This window comes from Poecilia reticulata, linkage group LG16 (genome assembly GCF_000633615.1).
Source record: "Poecilia reticulata strain Guanapo linkage group LG16, Guppy_female_1.0+MT, whole genome shotgun sequence".
Classification (NCBI taxonomy): Eukaryota; Metazoa; Chordata; class Actinopteri; order Cyprinodontiformes; family Poeciliidae; genus Poecilia; species Poecilia reticulata.
Window position 1 is genome coordinate 19,276,076 of NC_024346.1, and position 5,281 is coordinate 19,281,356.

A 5,281-nucleotide genomic window follows, 5' to 3' on the forward strand; every position below is an offset into this window, starting at 1 on the left:
GTGATGTTCACAACAATATTATTTTCAGACAATCAGAGGAAGGTCAAATCGGCTGGCAAAACACGAGGTAGGAACAGTTTTTGTTGTTAAATCTACTCATTCTCACTGTTAAAGTTGCTGCTAGTTAAATGTTTCTTTTACAGAAAGTCTTTCTGGAATAGATTTTCAATGTATTAACTTCATGTTTATTTCAAACAAAAACACTAAGTGATTTAAAAAATTAAAAGTAAACCAAGAACAACATGTATAATTGTTGCAGACGCCCAAACAACTTGACTGACCTCAGAGTCAGTTATTTGTAAGTTTTCAGTCGTGGATTCAAACATATTTTTATAATGAGCAAAAATGCTGAAAATGTGATATTGTGAAATATGTTGTTGCTCCCAGAAATGATGCAGAAGTGGTCGTCTGCGACAAACAAGTCAACAAACAGCGTTATCCGTCACCAAAGAAGTGAGTAGAGCAACAGTTTATTTCAGGCTTGAAAAGACTTTTGTGATTAATTTGGTTCTTTATTAATTATCTTGTTTTGTTTATTCAGTAACCAAAGACGACCAGCCCCGCCCACACCAAAGGTCAGTTATACTGTTCATAGATTTCTACTGTTTACAGCTGTTGTGAGGATGTTTCAGTTAATTTTTCTTGTTACACATTAAAAATAACAATTTTCCCTGATGACCAACTTTCCAGTAATGGTCTAAAATCTAAACCTCTGGGCTTTTATTGTTTATAAAACGATTATCTCTTTTTACACCAAACTTCAACATTTTTGATAATATTTCTCAAGAGCCTTTGGTTTTACATTTTTTGCACGGGTCATAGAGTACAATACAAGCACATAAAGTTTATTAATAATGAACTAATTAAATATTTTTCTTTACTTTTTCTTTACAGGATTCTAATGTCTACGGCAACATTTGAATAAACAGCCTGAGCATCGATTTGGATACGCTTTCTCTTCTTCTGCTGTCAAGTTTCAATTTATACTTCACTACTTCATTTATGATCATGTTATTCTCGCTTGCTCTGCTTTTCACTTCAATGGCAAATGTTTACTTTTCAATTAAGGAAGAAATAAACAATAATTAATCACTAATGCTTCATTTCTGTATTCTCTGCCATGAAGTTAGTTAGTGGGATAAAGGAGTATCACGCAAGATGGATTATAATCAAAATAAAATCAATGGTTCGCAAAAAATATCACAATGTTTCTCAAAAGTCACACATGATTATACAAGGAAACAAATAATGCATTTTTCAAGGACCACGACTGTTTGGATGAACAATATACAAGCAGCAACATAAATCAGTGTTTTAATAACAGGAACAATTTTTCAAAGATGTTCAAAAATATAGGGAGGCATAAATGTTGATACCTTGTCACTCTACAATGAAAAACAAAGTCCATTTTGGTAACTGAAATAATGTGAAAATAACACAAGACATTAAAAACAAACTGGTTTTCATTCAGAAAATAATGTTATTCATGGAATTGAGATTAAAAAATAAGTAGTTAATTTCTTAATTACTTATTTTCTCATTCAGTCTTTTAAAGCAGTCACCACAAATTAGTGATTTTCTTATATAATTCTTCTGCCTGAACAAACCGGTTAGTGTGTTCGCTTTACAAATGCCGACTCTGCAAAAAACCCTTTCTCGTTGAACTCTGACCAGACCTGCTTCTGCTTGTTATTTCTTTTTTAAACATACAACAGTCATAATTTCATGTTAGTTAGCTGGAATTTGAGGAGTTAAGATCCTAAAAAATTAGAAACATTTAATTGTTTTGAGCACAGTTAAGACATTTATAAAATATTAAGCTCTTCACTATTTATTGGAATTAGTTGTGTGTTTCATCTAAAAAGCTGCCTTGTGCAGACATATTTCTCCTGGATTGTGGCGTTTTAGGCTTTATGCTGCAGTCCAGATTATAGGTACCATATTTCCACTGATGTTTGTGTGATATTTTGTGAGCTCCAAATGCTAATGGCTGAATCTTTTTTAGCAGTTGAGGTGCTGAAGTAACTTATTCTCACCTCCAGCCCAGATCCGGTTTGAACCGCCTGGTAGTAACGTTAAGGTGAAACAAGAGAGCGAACAGTGAGCCGGCGGTATGATATCGCTTTTCTATATCAAGATGTCTGATTCTGACCCACAGCAGTGGGACCGACTCAGGCTGCCCGTAGCGAATCGGGCTTTTAGTCCAGCACTGTGGCAGAATTATGAAATTAAAGTCTGAAGTTTTCTCTCCAGCCAAACCATTTCTGTGTTTGAGGGTGAGGAGGTTTTTTTTTTTTTTTTTTTTGCTGCTATTGCGAGGACAATTACAATAATAATAATAATAATAATAATAATAATAATAATAATAATAATAATAATAATAATAATAATAATAATAATAATAAGTTTTTCTAACTTCAACATCAGACCTACGTTTTTATTCACAAACAAGTGCATGCTCATAAAAAGATGTATTCTTGCCCATAATTTGATAGCTAGAGGGCGCAGATCCACCCATCTGAACAACATGGAGGCTCTGAGAGTCATTATTAGACCAAGGACAGCCAGACTAGTTTATTTTGATAAATTGTTATATTTAGCTAAATACTTTTGATGAGGGGCACAAGCAGGTCACCTGACAAACACCTAAAAAAATAAGTAAAAATAAATGAAAAAGGGGACTTTTAGGTGTCAAGGACAAAATGAGTAGGGGTTCAAGTTCCCTCGACTCCACCCCTTTGCACATGCCTGTCACTTCTCTTTTTTCACTTCCCTATTTTCTGTGGTTTTTCATATAAAAGGTGTCTTTGAAATCATCCTTTTGACAGAGCAGTAAGATGCCAAGTCACATCATCCTCCCACACTTTTAGGGAGAACTTCATTAAATTGTGCAGTTTTGAAAGATTTCCCCCAAACATTCACATCACAAGGTAAGTCGGTCTTAACTTTAAAGAATATGGCAAATAGGTTCTTTTTATATCTTTTTAAAACTTAAATTGAATATTCTCATCAAAGAAAATATTGCATTTTTAGTTTTTTATTCATTTATTAAAGCAAATAACAATAAAAGGAACTAATTAATTTTGCTGCACTAAATGTTTCACAGAAATTACACCTTCCTCTTTCCTTAAAAGAATAGAAGAAATATTTCAATTTGAATGCAGAATGTAGAACTTTCTTAAGTTTTTCTAAAAAAAAATTAATAATTTTTATATATTAAGTTAATTATAATAATCTTATAATTAAGTTGGACAATTAAAGAGCGTAAGTAAATTATATTTTGTTTTACGTTTTATGATTCTTTTGTTTAATATTATTACAGTAATAAAATTTTTTAATTAACATTCACCCCTTATGCATAAACCATTTGCAATTTATTTTTAATTGCTTTTCCCAAGTTTCCATATATGTTATCACTTTTTACCCTCAATAGGTTAAATCTAAATGTTGGATTTAACCAGTTGTGGGTTTTTTTCGTTCTTTCATGGAAATTTGTTCTGCTTGAATAAGTTTCCATGAAGGAATTTAGAATTTATATTTAGAATCCACAAAGATTTTTCACATGCAACAACTTTTCAAATTTCCTCTTATTACGTCTTTTAAGCTTGAAATCAAGTTCAAGGAATCTGAACAACATGAATCCTTGAATCTGATCCTTGAACCGCCTACATTATAAAATTATGTAGATCACTCCAATATATTTGAAAGTTTTTGTTTTTTGTACAGATTTGGATTGCTTGGCTCAACCTGCTCGTTAAAATGTTTGTATGTAAGAATCTGGGTTGTCCAAATCAGGATTTGTTTTCTGAAGTTGCAGCTTGAGCCATTTTTCTGAATGATAGGAATAAGAAACTTGACTTAAATTAATGCCATGTACTGAGTTCTCCTGAATACAGCTTGCAGAAAAGATCAGATGAAACAGGCAGATTGGAAAGTGCAGCAGTCGATATCCATGCATTCACTGTGAGCAGTGCTGCTGGATGAACATGTCATGTTTAAAACCTTTACTTTTAAGAAAGAAGTAAAATGTGTAAATTTGAGAAACTTTATCAAAAATTTAGACGAGAGCGCAAAAAACAAAAACTATTGAATAAATAGATCTATAGAGCTAGACTCCAGGACGAAATTAATTCAGAGAAAAATATTACAACTAGTTTCCTCTCACACTGCTGAATAATAACCACTTTTTAAAAGTAAGTTTTATCCCCTCTGCTTTTGGATACTTATAATGAATCATTTAAGAGACAAAGGTTACCTCCTACACTTTCAGAAGCGGTTATCACTCTTATCCTGAAAAAAGACAAGGAATCTTCAGAATGCAAAAATTATCGACCTATTAGCTTAACATCRTATGATAGTAAAATATTATCAAAAATCCTCGCTAATCRTWTGGACCRAGTACTGACCTCATTAATTCATCCGGATCAAGTTGGATTCATACGTTCTCGCACCTCAGCTGACAATATTAGAAGACTAATAGACATTATGTGGGCAGTTCGGGAMAGTCCAACACCTGTAGTTGCTTTGTCGTTGGATGCAGAAAAGGCATTCGACAGAGTTGAGTGGCATTATCTGTTTCTTACTTTGGAAAGCTTTGGCTTTAGTAAAACCTTTATAGACTGGATTCGGCTTATATATGCTCGGCCAATGGCATCTGTCCTAACAAATGGGGTAATTGGCCAACCATTTGAMCTTAAAAGAGGGACCAGACAGGGGGACCCCCTGTCTCCTCTACTCTTTGCATTAGCCTTAGAACCATTAGCGGCTGCTATTCGGAAAGAGGATAATTTTCCTGGTATTACCGTAAGACATAGTTGTCATAAACTGATGTTGTATGCTGATGATATTCTTCTTTTTATGTCAGACCCGGTGAATTCCCTTCCCTCTTTGCTCTCCTTAATTAACGCATTCTCAAATATTTCTGGTTATAAGGTCAATTGGACAAAGTCGGAAGCYCTCCCACTTTCTGCGTTTTGCCCTAAAAACACATTTCCATCTAGCATGTTTTCTTGGCCTAAGAGGGGTATTAAGTACCTTGGAATAACTTTTCCACCCCAACTGACTGATTTGATTAAGATCAATTTTGAACCATTACTAGAAAAAATGAGGGTGGATGTAGAGCGTTGGAGTCWACTATATCTTTCCATGTGGGGGAGGGTAAATACTATTAAAATGATCTGTGCTTCCAAATTTAACTACCTGCTACAGGCTCTCCCAGTACATGTCCCTATAACATATTTTAAACAATTTGATAAGATCTGTAACTTGTTCATATGGAATA

At 33.6% G+C, this 5,281-nt stretch overlaps 2 long non-coding RNA genes across 2 annotated transcripts in view; both read left to right on the forward strand.

Moving 5' to 3' along the window:
• The first annotated feature begins 21 nt into the window (after positions 1-21).
• Positions 22-1,096, forward strand: LOC103478493 (uncharacterized). Its single transcript, XR_535811.2, has 5 exons — positions 22-67; positions 260-298; positions 388-453; positions 542-575; positions 895-1,096. It is a non-coding gene; the product is annotated as an uncharacterized LOC103478493 (long non-coding RNA).
• A 1,742-nt stretch (positions 1,097-2,838) lies between these two features.
• The window catches only part of LOC103478491 (uncharacterized), a 7,043-nt gene continuing 4,600 nt past the window's right edge, over positions 2,839-5,281 (forward strand). The window contains exon 1 of the long non-coding RNA XR_535810.2: positions 2,839-2,930. This is a non-coding gene — a long non-coding RNA (uncharacterized LOC103478491). The remainder of the gene's footprint in view (positions 2,931-5,281) is intronic.